This window comes from Pleurodeles waltl, chromosome 10 (assembly GCF_031143425.1).
Source record: "Pleurodeles waltl isolate 20211129_DDA chromosome 10, aPleWal1.hap1.20221129, whole genome shotgun sequence".
NCBI classification, from domain to species: Eukaryota; Metazoa; Chordata; class Amphibia; order Caudata; family Salamandridae; genus Pleurodeles; species Pleurodeles waltl.
In genome coordinates this window covers 325,532,746-325,544,968 of record NC_090449.1, presented here as the reverse complement: position 1 = coordinate 325,544,968, position 12,223 = coordinate 325,532,746, and the positions used below count along the sequence as shown (strand labels likewise).

Below are 12,223 nucleotides of genomic sequence, written 5' to 3'. Positions count from 1 at the left end.
ACTATTGCAGGACGATAAAAAGTTATCTGCATCCCTCGGTGGTCGTGCATGTGCATTGTTTCTTGTTCTGTTTTATTTTTTTTTCTTGGCCATGTTATATTGCGGGGCCTTTAAAGCTGTGACTTTGATAGGAACATTGCAAGCGGCAGCATCAACAAGTGCAGGCTGAAGAGTCAGACCTGCACACTGTTTTGGCTGTCAGGATGGCCGAGTGGTCTAAGGCGCCAGACTCAAGAGAGCTTCATCTTCAGTGAAGCTGAGCCTTCTGGTCTCTTCATGGAGGCGTGGGTTCAAATCCCACTTCTGACAGGTGTATTTTCTTCCCTTAAATCTTGCTCTGCTTGCAGAGCCAGCTCCTCACACCACTATCTTTGGAAGCTGCTGTGGCATGTAAGGAGAAATCCACCAACCCTACGGCTGGGCCCTCAATCAAAATTCCGTGTATTACTGCAAGGGGCGTCTCAGGCACACCTTCTGTAAGAGCTGCACTTTATGACAGTAACTACCATTCTGGTTTCTACTTAAGCAGTTGATTCTATCGTTTGAAGTGAGGCTCTCCTGCCACCTTTTGGGCAAAGAAGACACTGCCCCTGCAACAACACAGGCAGACAAGCTCAAACTGGGTTTCTTGGTTAGGTGGGCAGAGCATATTGGCAATGGTGCCTCCTCGTGACTTGCAATTTACATGAAGAAGACAGAGAGGCAGCTGGGAGTAGGCAGTACCAATGAACCCCTCAACACTGTCTTGCGACTAGCACACAATTCTGAAATGAGGCGGGGGAAAGGAGGTGATTTCCCCATCAAGGGCCATTCCGGGAAATCAGCCACCCTGCGTCTCCCAGGTGAGTGTTTCAGGCCTTTGAGCCACTAATAAAAATCTCGCCTGATCGAGCGCTGATCGAGCAAGTGTGCTTGAATCCAAGAGGCATGCTCCTCTGGCTCAAGAGCTAGCAGGCCCTTCAGTGCTTCTGGTTGGGAAGTCTAAGGTGCAAGGGTCCATGACTTGCAGCGGGTTACAACTACCAGACAGGGTCTGCTTTTCACATCAGTGCCCTAGTTCAGCTCACTGGCACAGGGCATTTTGACTACCTCTTGCCTTGCAAGAGACAAACAAAAAATACTTGACAGAAAACATCAATTGCTATGGCACGCTTAGAGAGAGAGCCTCCAAATGGCCCTGCTTTTCTGAAAGACGCTTCAGAAGATGTTTCAAATGACTATGCAGCGGCAGTCTAGTTGGTATAGGGGTATGATTCTCGCTTCGGGTGTGAGAGGACCTCGGTTCAAATCCCAGACAAACCCCTACCTTTATAGGTTCAGTCTGTGTTTTAAACAGGAGTATTTCTGCTTTTCACTCTTGTAAGATGTCATGTTGCAATGCAATACATGCTTTATACTGGCGTCGAGATGGTTCAGCATCATGAAGGTATGCGAGATTTCTTTGCAACTGCTTTTCTGTGCTGGAGCAGCAGTGCTCATAGGAACATTAAATGCACAGTGCTTCTCCATGGTAATTTCGGGTCCAGTTCTGAAATCACCTCTTGGAATGAAAGTGATCCCAGTTCCTTTCTTCCAAGCGAAGAGATCGTGTTCCGGAAGGCTCAGCTTTGAGCGTCATGAACATTGGCCCTCATCCTTGCATCCCAGTCCAATGCATAGCCACATAAAGCAAGCAGGTGTGACTGTTTCCATAGTGTGGTGGTTCCAGTACAATGCATAGCCACATGAAGCAAGCCGGCAAGTGTGTCTGTTTGTGTAGTGTAGTGGTTATCATGCGCACCTCACATGCGAAAGGTCCCTGGTTCGAGTCGCTGGGCTTTTCACAGTATTTGCATTTCCTGCCTCACCTGACAGGCAAGCTGAGATAAAAGAGACTGTGTCTATCCCTCACCATCGTGAGGTAGTACGCTCCTGGGGCATCTGTCACAGCTCACCAAGAGGAGTTGCGCCAGCTTACGGCAGTCAGTTGCTCACTGTTTGACCTTTGCAATGAAGCCTGAGCCTACAGCATTCAAGCCAGCCAAGGAAGGAAGGTACGAGAGCAAAAATAGCTTTCCTGCCCTCACCAAGAACACACACCTTGAGCAAATAAAGTGCCAGACTTACAAGGCCCTATCGCCACCGGAGCATCACTTTTAGTGACGCCCCGGTGGCACTATGCACTGCGCGGTATTTACAAGATGGCGTTCAGCCACTTTTTGTGGCTTAACACCACCTTGTAAATACGGCCCCTTAGCACGCAGCGCGTTCCCTGGAAGGGGCGTGCAATGGGTGTTGCTGGGAGTGTGCCACAGCAACACCATAGCATTTTGATGCTGCTCCAGATTTAGGAGTTGTCGTAAATCTGCGTCAGCGCCAAAATCCAACGCCATCCCAGGGGTGTCGTTAGAGTGGCGCACTGAGGAGAAATGTTTTCATTTCTCCTTGTTTTTGCTCTTTCTATGTGTGATGCATTCTGCAGCACACATAGAAGTAAGAGCAAATCACCATTGAAGATTTTTTTTTGGGGAAAGAAGGTGTCCCTTCCTGCACTAAAACAATTTCCCCCTCAACGCAGTCATCCTTGTACCATGGTGCAAGAACGGCTGCGTTGGCGCTCAGCAGCTAATTTAGAGCTGGCGCAGGGGGAAGCACAGGGGTGCGCTGTATTCTACTAAATACGGCGCTTCCCTGCATTTTTAAAATGACGGCGCGAGGGGCTTGCAAATTTGGCACAGAGTCGCGCTCAGTCATTTTCTTGTAAATCTGGGCCAAAATGTCTAAAGGATAGAGGCTTTTTATGTCATGTTCGATGAAGACCATGCAAATGACTCTAGTCGTACTGCAGAAGAGAGCACCATGTGCAGTTTCTTGCTTTGGGATGTAGTCTCCCACTCTCTGTCACCAACCCTCCGAGCAGGGTCGGAGCCGTTGTGCTTCTGTCCCCAGGCTCGTTGGTCTAGGGGTATGATTCTCGCTTAGGGTGCGAGAGGTCCTGGGTTGAAATCCCGGACGAGCCCATTTTAGCGGAAAACAATCAAATCCTGCTCAAAATACACAACCCCTCAACATTTCTCATTCCACTCGAAGCATTGTTGCGCAAAACATATTTTTTGCCTCAGGCGCAAAATGGATTACAATGCCTTGGCTTCCTTCCTGCTTGCTCTCAGTGCGCCCTGTGTGATGATTTCACAGGCTCTCGTTCCTGGCATTTAGGCATCAGATATTTGTCTGTCTCTGCCCGCAGCTGTGGGATTTTTCAGGACGTCTGAGTGTATGCATGCTGGCTGACACCGCTGCAATTTTCACACTTACCCCTCGCATTCCGAGCAACTGCTGATCAAGTATAGAGGAAATCGTACAAACATATGAGGGGAACTGTGCTCCTTCAGTAAAGTCAGCAAGCTTGTTTCTGTAGTGTAGTGGTTATCACGTCCTCCTCACACGCGAAAGGTCCCGGGTTCGAGACTGGGCAGAAACACTTGACAGCAGCAGCTTTTGTGTTTGCTCCCTCAAACCTCAGTCTCTCTCAATGCACACTTAGACAGAAATGACCTGTAAAAACTTGAGACCTGTGTAAAACGTGCTTTGCTATTGCAGGACGATAAAAAGTTAACTGCATCCCTCGGTGGTCGTGCATGTGCATTGTTTCTTGTTCTGTTTTTTTTTTTTTTTCTTGGCCATGTTATATTGTGGGGCCTTTAAAGCTGTGACTTTGATAGGAACATTGCAAGCGGCAGCATCAACAAGTGCAGACTGAAGAGTCAGACCTGCGCACTGTTTTGGCTGTCAGGATGGCCGAGTGGTCTAAGGCACCAGACTCAAGAGAGCTTGATCTTTAGTTGAAGCTGAGCCTTCTGGTCTCTTCATGGAGGCGTGGGTGCAAATCCCACTTCTGACAGGTGTATTTTCTTCCCTTAAATCTTGCTCTGCTTGCAGAGCCAGCTCCTCACACCACTATCTTTGGAAGCTGCTGTGGCATGTGAGGAGAAATCCACCAACCCATCGGCTGGGCCCTCAATCAAAATTCTGTGTATTACTGGAAGGGGCGTCTCAGGCACACCTTCTGTTAGAGCTGCACTTTATGACAGTAACTACCATGCTGGTTTCTACTTAAGCAGTTGATTCTATCATTTGAAGTGAGGCTCTCCTGCCACCTTTTGGGCAAAGAAGACACTGCCCCTGCAACAACACAGGCAGACAAGCTCAAACTGGGTTTCTTGGTTAGGTGGGCGGAGCATATTGGCAATGGTGCCTCCTCGTGACTTGCAATTTACATGAAGAAGACAGAGAGGCAGCTGGGAGTAGGCAGTACCCATGAACCCCTGAACACTGTCTTGCGACTAGCACACAATTCTGAAATGAGGCGGGGGAAAGGAGGTGATTTCCCCATCAAGGGCCATTCCGGGAAATCAGCCACCCTGCGTCTCCCAGGTGAGTGTTTCAGGCCTATGAGCCACTAATATAAATCTCGCCTGATCGAGCGCTGATCGAGCAAGTGTGCTTGAATCAAAGAGGCATGCTCCTCTGGCTCAAGAGCTAGCAGGCCTTTCAGTGCTTCTGGTTGGGAAGTCTAAGGTGCAAGGGTCCATGACTTGCAGCGGGTTACAACTACCAGAAAGGGTCTGCTTTTCACAACAGTGCCCTAGTTCAGCTCACTGGCACAGGCCATTTTTACTACCTCTTGCCTTGCTAGAGACAAACAAAAAATCCTTGACAGAAAACATCAATTGCTATGGCATGCTTAGAGAGAGAGCCTCCAAATGGCCCTGCTTTTCTGAAAGACGCTTCAGAAGATGTTTCAAATGACTATGCAGCGGCAGTCTAGTTGGTATAGGGGTATGATTCTCGCTTCGGGTGTGAGAGGACCTCGGTTCAAATCCCAGACAAACCCCTACCTTTATAGGTTCAGTCTGTGTTTTAAACAGGAGTATTTCTGCTTTTCACTCTTGTAAGATGTCATGTTGCAATGCAATACATGCTTTATACTGGCGTCGAGACGGTTCAGCATCATGAAGGTATGCGAGATTTCTTTGCAACTGCTTTTCTGTGCTGGAGCAGCAGTGCTCGTAGGAACATTAAATGCACAGTGCTTCTCCATGGTAATTCCGGGTCCAGTTCTGAAATCACCTCTTGGAATGAAAGTGATCCCAGTTCCTTTCTTACAAGGGAAGAGATCGTGTTCCGGAAGGCTCAGCTTTGAGCGTCATGGACATTGGCCCTCATCCTTGCATCCCAGTCCAATGCATAGCCACATAAAGCAAGCAGGTGTGTCTGTTTCCATAGTGTGGTGGTTCCAGTACAATGCATAGCCACATGAAGCAAGCCGGCAAGTGTGTCTGTTTGTGTAGTGTAGTGGTTATCATGCGCACCTCACATGCAAAAGGTCCCTGGTTCGAGTCGCTGGGCTTTTTCACAGTATTTGCATTTCCTGCCTCACCTGACAGGCAAGCTGAGATAAAAGAGACTGTGTCTATCCCTCACCATCGTGAGGTACTACGCTCCTGGGGCATCTGTCACAGCTCACCAAGAGGAGTTGCGCCAGCTTACGGCAGTCAGTTGCTCACTGTTTGACTTTTGCAATGAAGCCTGAGCCTACAGCATTCAAGCCAGCCAAGGAAGGAAGGTACAAGAGCGAAAATAGCTTTCCTGCCCTCACCAAGAACACACACCTTGAGCAAATAAAGTGCCAGACTTACAAGGCCCTATCGCCACCGGAGCATCACTTTTAGTGACGCCCCGGTGGCACTATGCACTGCGCGGTATTTACAAGATGGCGTTCAGCCACTTTTTGTGGCTTAACACCACCTTGTAAATACGGCCCCTTAGCACGCAGCGCGTTCCCTGGAAGGGGCGTGCAATGGGTGTTGCTCGGAGTGTGCCACAGCAACACCATAGCATTTTGATGCTGCTCCAGATTTAGGAGTTGTCGTAAATCTGCGTCAGCGCCAAAATCCAACGCCATCCCAGGGGTGTCGTTAGAGTGGCGCACTGAGGAGAAATGTTTTCATTTCTCCTTGTTTTTGCTCTTTCTATGTGTGGTGCATTCTGCAGCACACATAGAAGTAAGAGCAAATCACCATTGAAGATTTTTTTTTTGGGCAGGAAGGTGTCCCTTCCTGCACAAAAACAATTTCCCCCTCAACGCAGTCATCCTTGTACCATGGTGCAAGAACGACTGCGTTGGCGCTCAGCTGCTAATTTAGAGCTGGCGCAGGGGGAAGCACAGGGGTGCGCTGTATTCTACTAAATACGGCGCTTCCCTGCATTTTGAAAATGACGGCGCGTGGGGCTTGCAAATTTGGCACAGCGTCGCGCTCAGTCATTTTCTTGTAAATCTGGGCCAAAATGTCTAAAGGATAGAGGCTTTTTATGTCATGTTCGATGAAGACCATGCAAATGACTCTAGTCGTACTGCAGAAGAGAGCACCATGTGCAGTTTCTTGCTTTGGGATGTAGTCTCCCACTCTCTGTCACCAACCCTCCAAGCAGGGTCGGAGCCATTGCGCTTCTGTGCCCAGGCTAGTTGGTCTAGGGGTATGATCCTTGCTTAGGGTGCGAGAGGTCCCGGGTTCAAATCCCAGACCAGCCCATTTTAGCGGAAAACAATCAAATCCTGCTCAAAATACACAACCCCTCAACATTTCTCATTCCACTCGAAGCATTGTTGCGCAAAACATATTTTTTGCCTCAGGCGAAAAATGGATTACAATGCCTTGGCTTCCTTCCTGCTTGCTCTCAGTGCGCCCTGTGTGATGATTTCACAGGCTCTCCTTCCTGGCATTTAGGCATCAGATATTTGTCTGTCTCTGCCCGCAGCTGTGGGATTTTTCAGGACGTCTGAGTGTATGCATGCTGGCTGACACCGCTGCAATTTTCACACTTACCCCTCGCATTCCGAGCAACTGCTGATCAAGTATAGAGGAAATCGTGCAAACATATGAGGGGAACTGTGCTCCTTCAGTAAAGCCAGCAAGCTTGTTTCTGTAGTGTAGTGGTTATCACGTCCACCTCACACGCGAAAGGTCCCCGGTTCGAGACCGGGCAGAAACACTTGACAGCAGCAGCTTTTGTGTTTGCTCCCTAAAACCTCAGTCTCTCTCAATGCACATTTAGACAGAAATGACCTGTAAAAACTTGTGACCTGTGTAAAACGTGCTTTACTATTGCAGGACGATAAAAAGTTATCTGCATCCCTCGGTGGTCGTGCATGTGCATTGTTTCTTGTTCTGTTTTTTTTTTTTTTTCTTGGCCATGTTATATTGTGGGGCCTTTAAAGCTGTGACTTTGATAGGAACATTGCAAGCGGCAGCATCAACAAGTGCAGACTGAAGAGTCAGACCTGCGCACTGTTTTGGCTGTCAGGATGGCCGAGTGGTCTAAGGCACCAGACTCAAGAGAGCTTGATCTTCAGTTGAAGCTGAGCCTTCTGGACTCTTCATGGAGGCGTGGGTTCAAATCCCCCTTCTGACAGGTGTATTTTCTTCCCTTAAATCTTGCTCTGCTTGCAGAGCCAGCTCCTCACACCACTATCTTTGGAAGCTGCTGTGGCATGTGAGGAGAAATCCACCAACCCATCGGCTGGGCCCTCAATCAAAATTCCGTGTATTACTGGAAGGGGCGTCTCAGGCACACCTTCTGTTAGAGCTGCACTTTATGACAGTAACTACCATGCTAGTTTCTACTTAAGCAGTTGATTCTATCGTTTGAAGTGAGGCTCTCCTGCCACCTTTTGGGCAAAGAAGACACTGCCCCTGCAACAACACAGGCAGACAAGCTCAAACTGGGTTTCTTGGTTAGGTGGGCGGAGCATATTGGCAATGGTGCCTCCTCGTGACTTGCAATTTACATGAAGAAGACAGAGAGGCAGCTGGGAGTAGGCAGTACCCATGAACCCCTGAACACTGTCTTGCGACTAGCACACAATTCTGAAATGAGGCGGGGGAAAGGAGGTGATTTCCCCATCAAGGGCCATTCCGGGAAATCAGCCACCCTGCGTCTCCCAGGTGAGTGTTTCAGGCCTATGAGCCACTAATATAAATCTCGCCTGATCGAGCGCTGATTGAGCAAGTGTGCTTGAATCAAATCGGCATGCTCCTCTGGTTCAAGAGCTAGCAGGCCCTTCAGTGCTTCTGGTTGGGAAGTCTAAGGTGCAAGGGTCCATGACTTTCAGCGGGTTACAACTACCAGAAAGGGTCTGCTTTTCACATCAGTGCCCTAGTTCAGCTCACTGGCACAGGCCATTTTTACTACCTCTTGCCTTGCTAGAGACAAACAAAAAATCCTTGACAGAAAACATCAATTGCTATGGCATGCTTAGAGAGAGAGCCTCCAAATGGCCCTGCTTTTCTGAAAGACGCTTCAGAAGATGTTTCAAATAACTATGCAGCGGCAGTCTAGTTGGTATAGGGGTATGATTCTCGCGTCGGGTGTGAGAGGACCTCGGTTCAAATCCCAGACAAACCCCAACCTTTATAGGTTCAGTCTGTGTTTTAAACAGGAGTATTTCTGCTTTTCACTCTTGTAAGATGTCATGTTGCAATGCAATACATGCTTTATACTGGCGTCGAGACGGTTCAGCATCATGAAGGTATGCAAGATTTATTTGCAACTGCTTTTCTGTGCTGGAGCAGCAGTGCTCGTAGGAACATTAAATGCACAGTGCTTCTCCATGGTAATTTCGGGTCCAGTTCTGAAATCACCTCTTGGAATGAAAGTGATCCCAGTTCCTTTCTTCCAAGGGAAGAGATCGTGTTCCGGAAGGCTCAGCTTTGAGCGTCATGAACATTGGCCCTCATCCTTGCATCCCAGTCCAATGCATAGCCACATAAAGCAAGCAGGGGTGTCTGTTTCCATAGTGTGGTGGTTCCAGTACAATGCATAGCCACATGAAGCAAGCCGGCAAGTGTGTCTGTTTGTGTAGTGTAGTGGTTATCGTGCGCACCTCACATGCAAAAGGTCCCTGGTTCGAGTCGCTGGGCTTTTTCACAGTATTTGCATTTCCTGCCTCACCTGACAGGCAAGCTGAGATAAAAGAGACTGTGTCTATCCCTCACCATCGTGAGGTACTACGCTCCTGGGGCATCTGTCACAGCTCACCAAGAGGAGTTGCGCCAGCTTACGGCAGTCAGTTGCTCACTGTTTGACCTTTGCAATGAAGCCTGAGCCTACAGCATTCAAGCCAGCCAAGGAAGGAAGGTACGAGTGCGAAAATAGCTTTCCTGCCCTCACCAAGAACACACACCTTGAGCAAATAAAGTGCCAGACTTACAAGGCCCTATCGCCACCGGAGCATCACTTTTAGTGACGCCCCGGTGGCACTATGCACTGCGCGGTATTTACAAGATGGCGTTCAGCCACTTTTTGTGGCTTAACACCACCTTGTAAATACGACCCCTTAGCACGCAGCGCGTTCCCTGGAAGGGGCGTGCAATGGGTGTTGCTCAGAGTGTGCCACAGCAACACCATAGCATTTTGATGCTGCTCCAGATTTAGGAGTTGTCGTAAATCTGCGTCAGCGCCAAAATCCAACGCCATCCCAGGGGTGTCGTTAGAGTGGCGCACTGAGGAGAAATGTTTTCATTTCTCCTTGTATTTGCTCTTTCTATGTGTGGTGCATTCTGCAGCACACATAGAAGTAAGAGCAAATCACCATTGAAGATTTTTTTTGGGGGCAGGAAGGTGTCCCTTCCTGCACAAAAACAATTTCCCCCTCAACGCAGTACCATGGTGCAAGAACGGCTGCGTTGGCGCTCAGCAGCTAATTTAGAGCTGACGCAGGGGGAAGCACAGGGGTGCGCTGTATTCTACTAAATACGGCGCTTCCCTGCATTTTGAAAATGACGGCGCGTGGGGCTTGCAAATTTGGCACAGCGTCGCGCTCAGTCATTTTCTTGTAAATCTGGGCCAAAATGTCTAAAGGATAGAGGCTTTTTATGTCATGTTCGATGAAGACCATGCAAATGACTCTAGTCGTACTGCAGAAGAGAGCACCATGTGCAGTTTCTTGCTTTGGGATGTAGTCTCCCACTCTCTGTCACCAACCCTCCAAGCAGGGTCGGAGCCATTGTGCTTCTGTGCCCAGGCTCGTTGGTCTAGGGGTATGATTCTCGCTTAGGGTGCGAGAGGTCCCGGGTTCAAATCCCAGATGAGCCCATTTTAGCGGAAAACAATCAAATCCTGCTCAAAATACACAACCCCTCAACATTTCTCATTCCACTCGAAGCATTGTTGCGCAAAACATATTTTTTGCCTCAGGCGAAAAATGGATTACAATGCCTTGGCTTCCTTCCTGCTTGCTCTCAGTGCGCCCTGTGTGATGATTTCACAGGCTCTCGTTCCTGGCATTTAGGCATCAGATATTTGTCTGTCTCTGCCCGCAGCTGTGGGATTTTTCAGGACGTCTGAGTGTATGCATGCTGGCTGACACCGCTGCAATTTTCACACTTACCCCTCGCATTCCGAGCAACTGCTGATCAAGTATAGAGGAAATCGTGCAAACATATGAGGGGAACTGTGCTCCTTCAGTAAAGCCAGCAAGCTTGATTCTGTAGTGTAGTGGTTATCACGTCCACCTCACACGCGAAAGGTCCCCGGTTTGAGACCGGGCAGAAACACTTGACAGCAGCAGCTTTTGTGTTTGCTCCCTAAAACCTCAGTCTCTCTCAATGCACATTTAGACAGAAATGACCTGTAAAAACTTGTGACCTGTGTAAAACGTGCTTTACTATTGCAGGACGATAAAAAGTTATCTGCATCCCTCGGTGGTCGTGCATGTGCATTGTTTCTTGTTCTGTTTTATTTTTTTTTCTTGGCCATGTTATATTGTGGGGCCTTTAAAGCTGTGACTTTGATAGGAACATTGCAAGCGGCAGCATCAACAAGTGCAGACTGAAGAGTCAGAAATGCGCACTGTTTTGGCTGTCAGGATGGCCGAGTGGTCTAAGGCACCAGACCCAAGAGAGCTTGATCTTCAGTTGAAGCTGAGCCTTCTGGTCTCTTCATGGAGGCGTGGGTTCAAATCCCACTTCTGACAGGTGTATTTTCTTCCCTTAAATCTTGCTCTGCTTGCAGAGCCAGCTCCTCACACCACTATCTTTGGAAGCTGCTGTGGCATGTGAGGAGAAATCCACCAACCCATCGGCTGGGCCCTCAATCAAAATTCCGTGTATTACTGGAAGGGGCGTCTCAGGCACACCTTCTGTTAGAGCTGCACTTTATGACAGTAACTACCATGCTGGTTTCTACTTAAGCAGTTGATTCTATCGTTTGAAGTGAGGCTCTCCTGCCACCTTTTGGGCAAAGAAGACACTGCCCCTGCAACAACACAGGCAGACAAGCTCAAACTGGGTTTCTTGGTTAGGTGGGCGGAGCATATTGGCAATGGTGCCTCCTCGTGACTTGCAATTTACATGAAGAAGACAGAGAGGCAGCTGGGAGTAGGCAGTACCCATGAACCCCTGAACACTGTCTTGCGACTAGCACACAATTCTGAAATGAGGCGGGGGAAAGGAGGTGATTTCCCCATCAAGGGCCATTCCGGGAAATCAGCCACCCTGCGTCTCCCAGGTGAGTGTTTCAGGCCTATGAGCCACTAATATAAATCTCGCCTGATCGAGCGCTGATCAAGCAAGTGTGCTTGAATCAAAGAGGCATGCTCCTCTGGCTCAAGAGCTAGCAGGCCCTTCAGTGCTTCTGGTTGGGAAGTCTAAGGTGCAAGGGTCCATGACTTGCAGCGGGTTACAACTACCAGAAAGGGTCTGCTTTTCACATCAGTGCCCTAGTTCAGCTCACTGGCACAGGCCATTTTTACTACCTCTTGCCTTGCTAGAGACAAACAAAAAATCCTTGACAGAAAACATCAATTGCTATGGCATGCTTAGAGAGAGAGCCTCCAAATGGCCCTGCTTTTCTGAAAGACGCTTCAGAAGATGTTTCAAATGACTATGCAGCTGCAGTCTAGTTGGTATAGGGGTATGATTCTCGCTTCGGGTGTGAGAGGACCTCGGTTCAAATCCCAGACAAACCCCTACCTTTATAGGTTCAGTCTGTGTTTTAAACAGGAGTATTTCTGCTTTTCACTCTTGTAAGATGTCATGTTGCAATGCAATACATGCTTTATACTGGCGTCGAGACGGTTCAGCATCATGAAGGTATGCAAGATTTCTTTGCAACTGCTTTTCTGTGCTGGAGCAGCAGTGCTCGTAGGAACATTAAATGCACAGTGCTTCTCCATGGTAATTTC

General features: G+C 48.6%; 1 non-coding gene across 1 annotated transcript; it reads left to right on the top strand.

Annotated features, from left to right (window-relative positions):
- The first annotated feature begins 197 nt into the window (after nucleotides 1-197).
- TRNAL-CAA (transfer RNA leucine (anticodon CAA)) lies at nucleotides 198-309 on the top strand. The gene is made up of 2 exons: nucleotides 198-235; nucleotides 264-309. It is a non-coding gene; the product is annotated as a tRNA-Leu (tRNA).
- The last annotated feature ends 11,914 nt before the right edge of the window (nucleotides 310-12,223 follow it).